The 11,507-nt window shown below is 51.4% G+C and overlaps 1 long non-coding RNA gene across 1 annotated transcript in view; it reads left to right on the forward strand.

Moving 5' to 3' along the window:
- Positions 1 to 4,244, forward strand: part of LOC116648015 — a 40,295-nt gene extending 36,051 nt beyond the window's left edge. Inside the window, exon 3 of the long non-coding RNA XR_004302430.1 lies at positions 3,851 to 4,244. This is a non-coding gene — a long non-coding RNA (uncharacterized LOC116648015). The remainder of the gene's footprint in view (positions 1 to 3,850) is intronic.
- Positions 4,245 to 11,507: the final 7,263 nt, after the last annotated feature.

Genomic DNA, 11,507 nt, shown 5'->3' on the forward strand with positions numbered 1-11,507 from the left:
GAGAGGCTCACACCCCTCTGCCCTCCAACGGTGCCTCCCAGCGTTCGTGCCCCTTTGTAGCTCTGCTTTCCCTCGAGTTTGGACCTGCCCTTGGTCTCCAAAGCCGACCAAACCGCCCCTTTCCTCCCACGGGTCCCACCCCAGCCACCTCCGCTAGCAGGGAGCCCCTAAGACGGTCAGGGTGCATACGCAGCACCGAACACGGGGGCTCCCCTTTCCAAGGGGTTATGCTTGCTGAATGTATTGCTGTGTAAGTGCAAATGCCCCCGTGACCCTCAAGGGCGGGGCTTCTCAGCCACGACACTGTGGACACGTGGGGCCCAAGTGTCCTGAACGTTGTAGGATGTGAGCAGCATCCCTGGTCCCCCCCACTTCACATCGGCCGCACCCCTCCTCATGACAACCCCAGATGCCTTCAGACATTGTCAGTTATCCCGTGGGGCACACGCCCACGCCTGGTTGAGAACTGCGGGCGGGTGTAGGGCAGCATTTCCCAACATGTATTCTGGGGAAACCAAGTCTCATGGGACGCTAACAGGTACTTTCTAAACAATGGGGTTTAGATGATGTGATGAGCTAATGTGAGAAACTGTGGGCTGGACAATGTTCAGCAGGGGTGGCTCTGCTCCCGCCTCATTTGTCCCTGCCTCGCGTGCTTTCCCAGGGCTCTCGGGGGCCGCGCCCCCCTTCATTCTTCCTGTGGCAGCTTCATTTCTACACGGGGGTCCTTGCTGTTGTGTTTCCTTCCCGTCCTTCTCTGGGCTCTGCCGCCTCTTCTCTCGTCTCTCCCGAGCTCTTGGATCTCTGATTTGTTCTTTTGTGCTGTTGACGTCGTCGCCTTTAATTTGGGGGAGGAGCTTGGTCACACTTTTCATCCGTTCAATGGCAACATTTTTGCCGTGACACTGTGAACACTATATGCCCTGCTCGGTGGCTGCTGGTGACCTGCCTGGAGCGTGGGGTGGGCACAGCCTGCCTTCCCCATCTGCCTAAACCTCTGCCTAAATCCCTCCATAGCTCCCCACTGCCCTCAGGCCAGAGTCCAAGCTCCCTACAAGAGCCCTGAGGCCGTCTGCAGGCAGCCCCTCTCCAACATCACAGGGAACCTCACACCCCGTCAGCACCTGTGATCCAGGTGTGCACCCTCCAGGTGTCCAAGGCCCCAGACCTCTCTCTGGCCTTGCTGTCCCCCTGCGTGGCACATGCTCCACCCTCCTTACCTGGCAACTTCCTACTCACCCTTGAGGTCTCAGATTAGAGGTGCTTCCAGCCAAGAAGGCTGCGTGCCTGGGCTCAGCCTGTGGTTGAGGCGAATGATCCTCGGACCCCGGGGCCTCGGACCTCACACAGATGGGCCTGCCACCTGTGGCTCCATTCTCCAGGCTCAGGGAGGAAGGACTGGCTGCCACATCGGGTCACACAGTGGCCAGCTAGCCAGGCCAGGCCAGGGCAGGGCAGGCCTGGGGAGGGGAGCGAGCTGGCTTTTCCGGAAGTGACTGGCAGTGTCCATCTCTTGCATCCAATTCTTACGAGTAGTAGCTCAACTCAGGTTATGAAACTTGCCATTTTTGGTCCCCCATCCACATCCTAGATGTCATTTGTCATCATAGCGTATCATTGCTTCCCTTCAAACGGACTTTCGGCATCATCCCCCAAACCCCCGTTCAGCCCAGCCTTGTGAGGCTTTGATCTATTTATGTTTCTTTCTTCTTCTTCTTTTTTTTTTTTAAATATAGTTTTTCTAAGAGCAGGTTCACAGCAAAATTGAATGAAAGGAACAGATTTCCTGCATCCCCCTGCTCCCACTCATGCACAGCCTCCCCCACTACCAGCCCCCCCCCCCAGAGGGTACATTTGTTACAATGGATGAGCTTCCATCACACATCCTACCACCCAAAGCCCATAGGTTATAAACTCAGCTTCAATCTTTTTTTTTTTTTTAAGATTTTATTTATTTACTTGACAAAGAGAGAGACAGCGAGAGAAGGAACACAAGCAGGGGGAGTGGGGGAGGGAGAAGCAGGCTTCCCGCCAAGCAGGGAGCCCGATGCGGGGCTCAATCCCAGGACCCAGGGATCTGACCTGAGCCGAAGGCAGATGCTTAATGACTGAGCCACCCAGGCGCCCCTCAGCTTCGCTCTTGGTGTCGTACATTTTATGGTTTTGGACAAATGTACAATGACATGTATCCCCCATGACAGTATCCGACAGAGTGGTTTCACTGCCCTCAAATCCCCTGTACCCCACCTACTCCTCCCTCCCTCCCTGCCAACCCCCAGCAGCCACGGATCCTTTCACTGCCTTTTCCAGAATGTCGTAGAGATAGAACCACACTGTCTGTAACCTTTACAGATTGGCTTCTTTCACTCAGTGATACGCACTTCAGGTTCTTCTGTGCCTTTTCATGGTTCGATAGCTCATTTCGATTTGGTGCTGAATCACATTCTGTTGTCTGGATGGACCCCAGGGTATTTATCCATCACCTACTGAAGGGCATTGTGGTCACCCCCCGAGTTTTGGTGATTATGAATAAAGTTGCTATAAACATCCACGTGCAGGTTTTTGTGTGGACGTGGGTTTTCAGCTCCTTTGGGTAAATACCAAGGAGCACGATGCTGGATCGCATGCTAAGAGTATGTTTAGTTTCATAAGAAACTGCCAAACTGGCTTCCAAAGTGGCTGCGCCATTTTGCGTTCCCACCAGCCACGAGTGAGATTCCTGTTGTTCTCCACCCTCGCCAGCCTGTGGTGTCATCTGCGTTCTGGATTGTTGGCCACTTCAGTAAGTGTGTAGTGGTATCTCATTGTTGCTTTAATTTGCACTTCCCAGATGACGTACGATGTGAAACATCTTTTTGTGATTATTTGCCATCTGTGTATCTTCTTTGGTGAGGGGTCAAAGTCTTTGGCCCATTTTTAATTGGGTTGTTTGTTTTCTTGTTGAATTTTGGGAATTCTTTATATTTTGGATCACAGTCCTTTATCAGATGGATTTTTGCAAATATTTTCTCCCAGTCTGTGGCTTGTCTTCTCATTCTTTTCACACTGCCTTTTGTAGAGCAGCGTTTTTTGTTTTTTTAAAGGTTTTATTTATTTATTTGACACACAGAGAGAGCGCACAAGCAGGCAGAGCGGCAGCCAGAGGCAGAGGGAGAAACAGGCTCCCCGCCGAACAGGGAGCCCAATGCGGGGCTCGACCCCAGGACCCCGGGATCATGACCTGAGCCCAAGGCAGACGCTTAACGACTGAGCCACCCAGGTGCCCCAGAGCAGCGGTTTTTAATCTTGATGAGGCCTGTCATATCAAGGATTTCTTTCATGGATGGCCCCTTAGGTGTTATGGCATAAACTTTTTATTTTGAAATAATTTTAGATTTCTAGAACAGTGCAAAGATAGTACAAAGAGTGCTGTTCGACAGAGGTTCTTCCTTGGGAGCTACCCAGGGGACATTTGGCAGGATCAGGAGACATTGTGGGTCGTGCGTACAGGCCAGAGATGCTGCTGAAAACCCTACAACGCACAGGACAGTCCCACCTCGAAGAAGGATCTCGTTCAAAATGTCAGCAGAACAGAGACAGAGCAGGCTTGCCACATGCCCTTCACCAGCTTCCTAAATGTTAACATCTTAAAATAACCATGGTACATTTACTAAAACTAAGAAATTAACATTGGTACAATACTGATGTTGGTTGGCTTTTTTTTTACTCTTTTGATAAATTTTTAAGTGTCCAGAATATTACTGTGAACCATAAGTGCAACGATGTACAGATGTTTCTAGACCTTTCTCATCTTGTGTAACTGAAACTTCATGCACGTTGAACTGCATCTCTGCTTGCTCCCTCCCCTCAGCCCCTGGCAACTGCTGTTCTCCTTCGGCTTCTATGAGTTCAAGTTCTTAGAGATCTCATATAAACGGAATCATACAGTATTTGTTCTTCTGGAACTGGCTGATTTCACTGAGCATCATGTCCTCAGCGTTCATCCATACTGTAGCAGGTGTCAAGATTTCCTTCCTTTTTAAGATGAAATAAATACTATCCCATTGTCTGGATGGACCACATCTTCTGCATCCACTCATCTGTCGATGGGTGTTCAGGTTGCTTCTACACCTTGGCTGTTGTGAATGATGGTGCCATGAACCCAGGAGTGCAACTATCTCTTCAGGGTCCTGATTTCAATTCTTTGGGATAAATTTGCATAGGTAAGATTGCTGGTAGCTCTATTTGTAATTTTTTGAGGATTCTCCAGACCACTTTCCAAGGTGGCCGCACCAGTTTGCAACCCCACCAACAATGCACAAGGATCCCAATTTCTCTACATCCTCAACACTTGTTTGGTTGCGTTTTTGTTTTTTTTTTTTTTAAGATTTTATTATTTATTTTTTGACAGGGAGAGACAGAGAGAGAGGGAACACAAGCAGGGGGAGTGGGAGAGGGAGAAGCAGACTCCCCGCTGAACAGGGAGCCCAATGCGAGGCTCGATCCCAGGACCCTGGGATCATGACCTGAGCTGAAGGCAGACGCTTCACCGACTGAGCCACCCAGGCACCCTCAATACTTGTTTTGTATATATATTTCTATATTTATAATGGCCATCCTAACAGGTCCCAATGAACTGGTTTTGATTGGCATTTTCCTGGTTAGTGAGGTTGGGCATCTTCTTATAAGCCCACGGGCCATTTGTCTGTCTTCTTTGGAGAAATGCCCATTCAAGTCCTTTGCCTGTTTTTTAATTGGGTTGTTTGGGGTTTTTTTGCTATTGAGTTGTAGGAGCTCCTTATGTGTTATGGGTCTTGGTTCCTCATCAGATGTGTGCTTTGCAAATACCCTCTGCCATTCCTTAGGTTTTCTTCTCTCTTTCCTGACCGTTTCTTTTGTTGTGATCAGTTGGCTTTTTAACTTAACACTTTTATTTCTTTACACCTCGTGCACCCTCTGCTCTCCAAGTCATTGGTGGCCTGAGACAAACTCTAAGTGCACCAAGAAGGCCTCCTCCACAGGGTGAACCCTTTTATGCAAGAAAACTTTTCTGTCACACGGATCACCTTTGCATCATTGATTTGTTTGGTAAAAATCACGTTAGGTCTAGCTTTATAAAACCAGAACCCAGGGGCACTTTCCACCAAAACATGAACAGATCTGCATCTGGGAGGTGAGAGGTCTGGGTGGCAGGACACAGAGTGTGAGGACCTTTTTGGGGGACTCCGAGTCCATTCTCTTGAGGACAGGCCATTGGGTCGAACTGGTGTCCGTAGGAGCTATTTGCGTTCATCCCACGGTAACGATTGGCTCATTCACTCTCAACTGTCCCCAGGTCTGGGGCTCTGAGGGCATCACCATGAGAGCCGGGTGCTCCCTGGCCTTGGCAGGGTTAGGTCTCTGTGGTCCCCAGTACCGAGGAATCAGCTCCCAGGCTCCCCACCCCACCAGGTTCGGGAGAGGTCTGGGGAGAAAGCACCGATCACCTCCATCTTTTTCAGTGTCTCTCCGGGTCCCGAGGGCCACCGCAGATCCCAGAGAAGCAAAGCCCTGAGCCCTGCTCCCAACGCGCTGACACTAGGTGGGCCAGAGAAAGAAAAGCTCATTCAACAGGGCGGCATGACTATCCCACAGAATAAGTGCCCCAGATCAGTGGTCTCAACTCAACTTGCTGAAGGCAGACTCTGATTCAGTGGGTCGAGTTGGGCTGAGAGTCTGCATTTCCAACATGCGCAGTGATGCTGGTGCCGCAGGTCCTGAGCCATACTCAGGGACACGGGGAAAGCCGTGACCCGCGGGGAGAGAGGGCACAGTGAGTGCGGCGATTGGAGACGCTGTCCGGAGCTGCGAAGGATGGACAGAACGGGGGTCGTACTCGTCGCTGGGGCCACCTTCCATTGTCCTTGAAGCAGAGGTCTTACTTGCATTGACCCAGAAGGTGAAAACCAAAGGAAGGAAGGATGGATGGGCAAGCTCATCCTCACTTGATTCAATCGGATTCATCAGAGACCCTTGAGTCTGGCAGAGTGGCTATCTGGGACTTTATGGGGGGGGGGGGCTTTCAGCCAGCCGGGCTCCTGACAGCTCGAGGGTGAGCAGCCGAGACACTGCACGTGTCTTTGCCTTTGGGCACCCTATGGGGCCCCGTGCCATCCAAGGGCAAAGCTTGTGCTTTTAGAAATTTCTTTCCATGGAAGCGATTAGCCAGCCAGACCTGTTGTCCTTTTGCAAGCAGCAAATTACCCAGGAAAATGTAATTACCCATTCACTGTTATTAGTGCACAGCTAAGAAGATTGGAGCAATAGCCCCTTTCATGGTCTTTCAAAGCTTACTCACACGATGCGTCCCTGATATTAAACACAATGAGACTTTTTTGAATTCAATTAAGCATTTGCCTACTGTGACTCTTTATTCATTGCAAATTGTCTCAGTAAATAATCTTCATCAAAAGTCAGAACCAATCCCCATTAGTTGTTTAATTAATGGATCCCCCTGGAGCCACCCAAATGAATTCAATTCGAACGTCAACAACTTGGCCCTGGAGTTTCCCAGGTTGGCATTAAGACAATATTAAACCTGCAATAAGTCACATTTAAAATGTTAATTCGGAGAAGCTCTCCATTTAGAGCATTTAATTAAATCCTTAAATAAACTGCATGGGCTCAGTACCAGATGGTTCTGCATTTTCATTGCGGCACCGAGCAGGCAGTGAAGATAACCAGGATATATAGAGTAATAAAATCTAATCTCGTTTCCAGCGGGGAGATTCAGTGTATGTACACAACCCAGGCTCAAATTGTAAGTTAATTACATTAACCCCAGTGTACTCCGGGATCTGAGCAGCCAGAGATGAAATTAGTCTTTTTCCTATCATAAGATTCTTTTCAACTTCACTATATTAATTTTTAGCCAAATACGAACTCATAAGGAAAATTGAAGTTAATGTAACCAAAGATAAAGTAATGCCGCCTTAATATTCTGAAGGGATTATGGAGACCCGTGAAAATACACTCTGCAAATGTCATTGACTCGGATTGGATTTATGGGGTGGGGGAGAGGAAATGAAGATGCCAAGAAGGCTCTTGTCTCCGCCCATTTCCCCCTCCCGCCCGAGGGTTAATAAAGGACTTAATCTAGAAAACTCCGTCCTCGCAATCACACGGGCTCACGGGAGTAGTAGAGAGTGTCTGTTGGGGGAAGGGATGCATGGCCGCCAGGAGAAGTCCCTCCATCATCCCCAGCAGGCGGTGGGCCCAGGTGTCACCCGGCAGCGGGATTACCTCCGCCTGCTCCCGTGTGGTCCGTAGATTTCCATGGCTCAGCCTCTTAATCTCCCTGTCCTCAGAGCACCCGTCCTCCATGAGCAGGGACGAGGCAAACGGCTCCTCCCAGCCTCCCTTGCAAGGTGCCCAGGGGGACCCTGGTCCTCTGTCTGCTAGCCCAGAGACATCACAGTCATGTTTGGTCTGGGGCAAACCTACTTTTGGGGGAGTTTCCCCTAAAAGCCTTTCAATTCTCAAACAACTAAGAGAGTCTGGCATTCTCAAGCAGCTACGCCTTCCAGGACCATCCCCCAACAGGAATGGGGAAACAAGGAAAACCCAAAACCTTTTAAATTTGTCTCAAAAGAACAATGTTCTGTTCCTACAATTCCAACCAAAGCAGCAGGAAATGTATTACATTTCCAATCGCCTCACCCTAGGAAACGACTCTACTATCATAACCCTGCATTCACCTTCACTTGACCTTCTTTGATTTGAGCTATCAAACTTTCATTTAGCTTCCTTTTTCCTCCTTGACCTTGACCGTTAGACTTGTCACTGAAGGATCTCATACTGAGGTCGCTAGTAGATGTCATCCAATTATAACTGATGGGTGGGGGGCTCTTCTGAGTGCAGTGTTCAGTAGGATTCTGAGCCTGAATCCAACCTCCAAGAGGAAAGAATGCCACATGCAATTAGCGATACCCATTGCAGATGTGGTCATGTTTGCGGGCGTGTTTACACTATGAATACTTCCCAATTTTTAAAAAATATTATTGGAAATATTTCCATGGTTGTATGGAATTTGTTTTTAAAGATTATTTATTTATTTGAGAGAGAGAGAGAGCATAAGCAGGGGCCCTAGCACCCTCCCGCAGAGGGAGAAGCAGGCTCCCCGCTGAGCAGGGAGCCAGACACGGGGCTTGATCTCAAGACCCTGGGATCATGACCTGAGCCGAAGGCAGACACTTAACTGACTGAGCCACCCAGGCATCCCAAGACGAGCATAATAACTTAAACAGATTTTCCTGATTATTTGAATTAAGGGATAACAGAGAGAGAGAGCAAGATTTAAAGAAATAAGCAGGTGGTCATCATGTGTTCTCTCTAATAATCCTTACTTTCCATGATTCCTGGTCATTAAATCAAAGACATTAGAGCTGGAAAGAAAACAGAAGGTCAGGTCCGGCCAGCTCTTTGGACAAAGGAAGATGAAGCCCAGAGAAGTTAAGTGGCTTCACAAGCCACACAACCCGGCCGTGACAGGCTGAGTCCTGCTCCGGTGGGCTGGCCCCGTAGCTTGCTCCCAACAGCACCTGTTTGCACACACCTACCTTCGTGTGGTTCTGCTTCACGCCCACTCGGAATCCACAGCACAGGCTTCTCCTTACACCTTCAGCGGTGGATGCCTCACTGCTGATTCTGATGCTGGGTCAATCATTCCTGGGACTTTCTTCTGCGGTGCATGGCTAATACAATCGCCCCCAAATTTCTCTTGTTCTGCTCCTCTACCCAGGGGGAGGAAATATAAGCTGGTCATGCTGTGTCTCTGCATTGGCATGTATGCCCACCTGTTTGTAAGGTGCAAAAGTAAGCCAGGCTTGGCTTGGGTTTGGTTTGGACTGGTTCTGCAGAGAGCAGACCATCTCCCCACTCCCACCACAAGGACTACAGTGGAAGGAAAGTGCGGGTGCTTTGCAGCAACCTAACACCGACCAGAGCTGCCTAACAAAGATGCCCTCTTCTGCCAGAAAGAGCGAGCCAGTCGGTCTGCAGGGAGTGGGGGCGGCCAAGGGGCTGAGCAGGAGGCGGGGATGGAGAGGCAGCTTCGAGTCTGGGGAGCAGTCTGTGCTCGTGGGGTGGGCAGGAACGGCTGGGGGGTTAGATACCGAATCCCATCAAATGCTCGTCTCTGGTGTGGAGTGGGGGACCCTTCCTGATGCAACTCCACATGGGGATTGTTCTGGTTCTGCCCAAACCCCGGGCAGCTTCAGGGCAGGTTGGCTCCAGAAGGAGAGTGCACGCGGAGAGGAGACAGAAGCCGTATCTGTGGGTAAGAGGACGAGGAACTTTGTTGTGCCTCGAGGAGGGCCAGCCGCTTGCCCCTAGCACCCTCGGGTCTGTGCTGTGGGAAATCAGGCAGAGCAAGAGCTGAAGCTGCAGAATTATCATCGAGATGGACGCTGGATAGTGTCCAGCTCTGAGCAGTTACATGTGAAGAGTCCAAGGGTCCCTAACCTCTATGCTCCAAAGCAAGGACCTGGTTAGTTCATTTCAGGCCGCAGTGAACCCAGCACAGCCCGGACCCCAGAAGGGGACCAGTCACTGGGGCCACCCCAGCTGCTTTAGGACGAACCCAGAAACCCTTCCTGTGACCTCACAGCCGAGGTCCCCCCAGGTATCTGGTGGGGCGGGACGGGAGCTAACAGCCGAGTCACCCCGTCTGGCATTTTCGATGTGGGGCGGATGGCTCCTTCCCGGAAACGAACAGCTGGGTGCATGGCATCCGCCTCCCTCTTGCTGCCCAAGCGCTTATTTCTGAAGTGGCTCCCCTGGGTGGCCCTGCCCAAGCTCTGGCTCGCTCTCTGATTACAGATGACCACTGCTATTCTGTCACCTTTTCTTCTGTAGTGAGACTCATTCCCTCCAGGAATGTTCTTGCTCTTCGCAGCCTATACCTGTCTGCCGCTGGAGAAGGTACCTGGACGAGGGAGGGGCAGCCCTCTGGGTGTGCGGGCACCTGGACGGCTGCAGGGGACAGGAGGTGGTGAGCATCCCACCCGCCCTCTCTGGGCTGGCCCCGTGACTCCAGTCTCTTGCTGCCTGGTAAGCCAGCTGGATCTAGCTTAGCTGGGACAAAAGAGAGCCAGGGCATAGGGGATTTGTTTTCATTTGGTTTTGTGTGTTTTGTGTCTGAAATACAAAAATGGCATCAGACTCAAAACATTTTCCCCCTCCTCTTTATCCGAAGAGAACAAACAGTAAAGTGTCCATCGTGACTGGTTCGGGCCTGAGCTTGGCAGATGATCGAGATTTCTTTGCACGTGGGCCTCTGCGGTTGCCTCTCCCCACACAGTCCCCAGGTCCAGGAGGCAGGGGAGGCAGGGAAGGGGTCAGACCAGCCCTCTCTCCCTGGAGCCTGCCCGGCCTGCTCCTCCCTGAGGGGCGTTTGCGGCCGTCTGACCCGACCTTGTGATAACAGGTGGTAGAGGCGTGGTGAGTCGTTGGTGGAAACCGCAAAATAAAATGCTGCGTTGTTTTTATGAACGTGACCTGGATTTAGTCTGCTCGGGAGAGCAGGGCAGCAATCGTCTCTATGCAAGAAACCGGGGTGATGGGGGCCTGCTCAGACAGTCCCGGGACGAGCCGGTCTGCGAGAAGCCCCCGATGGAAGCTTCTTGGCAGGGTTTTGTGTTGGAGAAAATGTGGTTGTGGAGCAGAGTGGGGCCGGCTTCCCTCTGACTTCACCAGCTTCCCCAGAGTCACCAGCGGTGCATCCTGCCCTCCCCTCGGCTCCGCCGGGCTGTCTGCTGGGATACCGTGCGCCGGGTGAGCCTCGGTCCCCAGCAAAACTTGCAGCTCTCATTCCCAGCACAGACTGATTCTCTCTCTGCAGGACCACAGCTTGGTCAGGATGCACCATTCAGGGCCTCCCTGACCATCTCATCCCCTATCCTTGGGTCGGAGGGAAGCTGTTCTATTCCCCCAGGGCGGGCACTGCAATTAGGAGCCTCTCAGAGCTGAGCCAGTCAACAAGTGTTAATGAGGGTCCCGTGGGATCTCGCCCCGCCCGGAGTGAACAGAGGACCCGGTGGCTGGCCTCCGGGACTTTGGGTAAGAAGGAGTTTGCTGTCTGGAGCCAAATTCCTGCTCTGACTCATCACCATGACCATCAGGAGGCCTCTCATCACTGCTGTAGCCCCAGCTCCTGGGCACAGATGTTCGGCCCAGCGTTGTCAGGTCAGGCAGGCAAGTCCTGTCATCAGAGGCTTTAGAACCAGAAGGGGCTGCAAAGGCTGCCATCCAGTGACAAGCTGGGCTGAGACAGATTTTGGAAACAGAAGAGAGCCACAGAGACCCTGAGCCCCATCGAGGGCAGATGTTACTGAAGACGTGCTTCTTCCCTCCGGAGAGGGACTAGAGTAGGGTCCGGAGCTGGGCTGGGGTGGTAGGTGAGCTTGTGTTCATTGTCCCTCCGGTGGCTCTCGTAGCAGCCACCTTTGCTGGTCCCGAAAGTCAAGGGAGGATTCGCCTCAGGATGTTTT

Source organism: Phoca vitulina, unplaced genomic scaffold, assembly GCF_004348235.1.
Source record: "Phoca vitulina isolate PV1807 unplaced genomic scaffold, GSC_HSeal_1.0 scaffold41, whole genome shotgun sequence".
NCBI classification, from domain to species: Eukaryota; Metazoa; Chordata; class Mammalia; order Carnivora; family Phocidae; genus Phoca; species Phoca vitulina.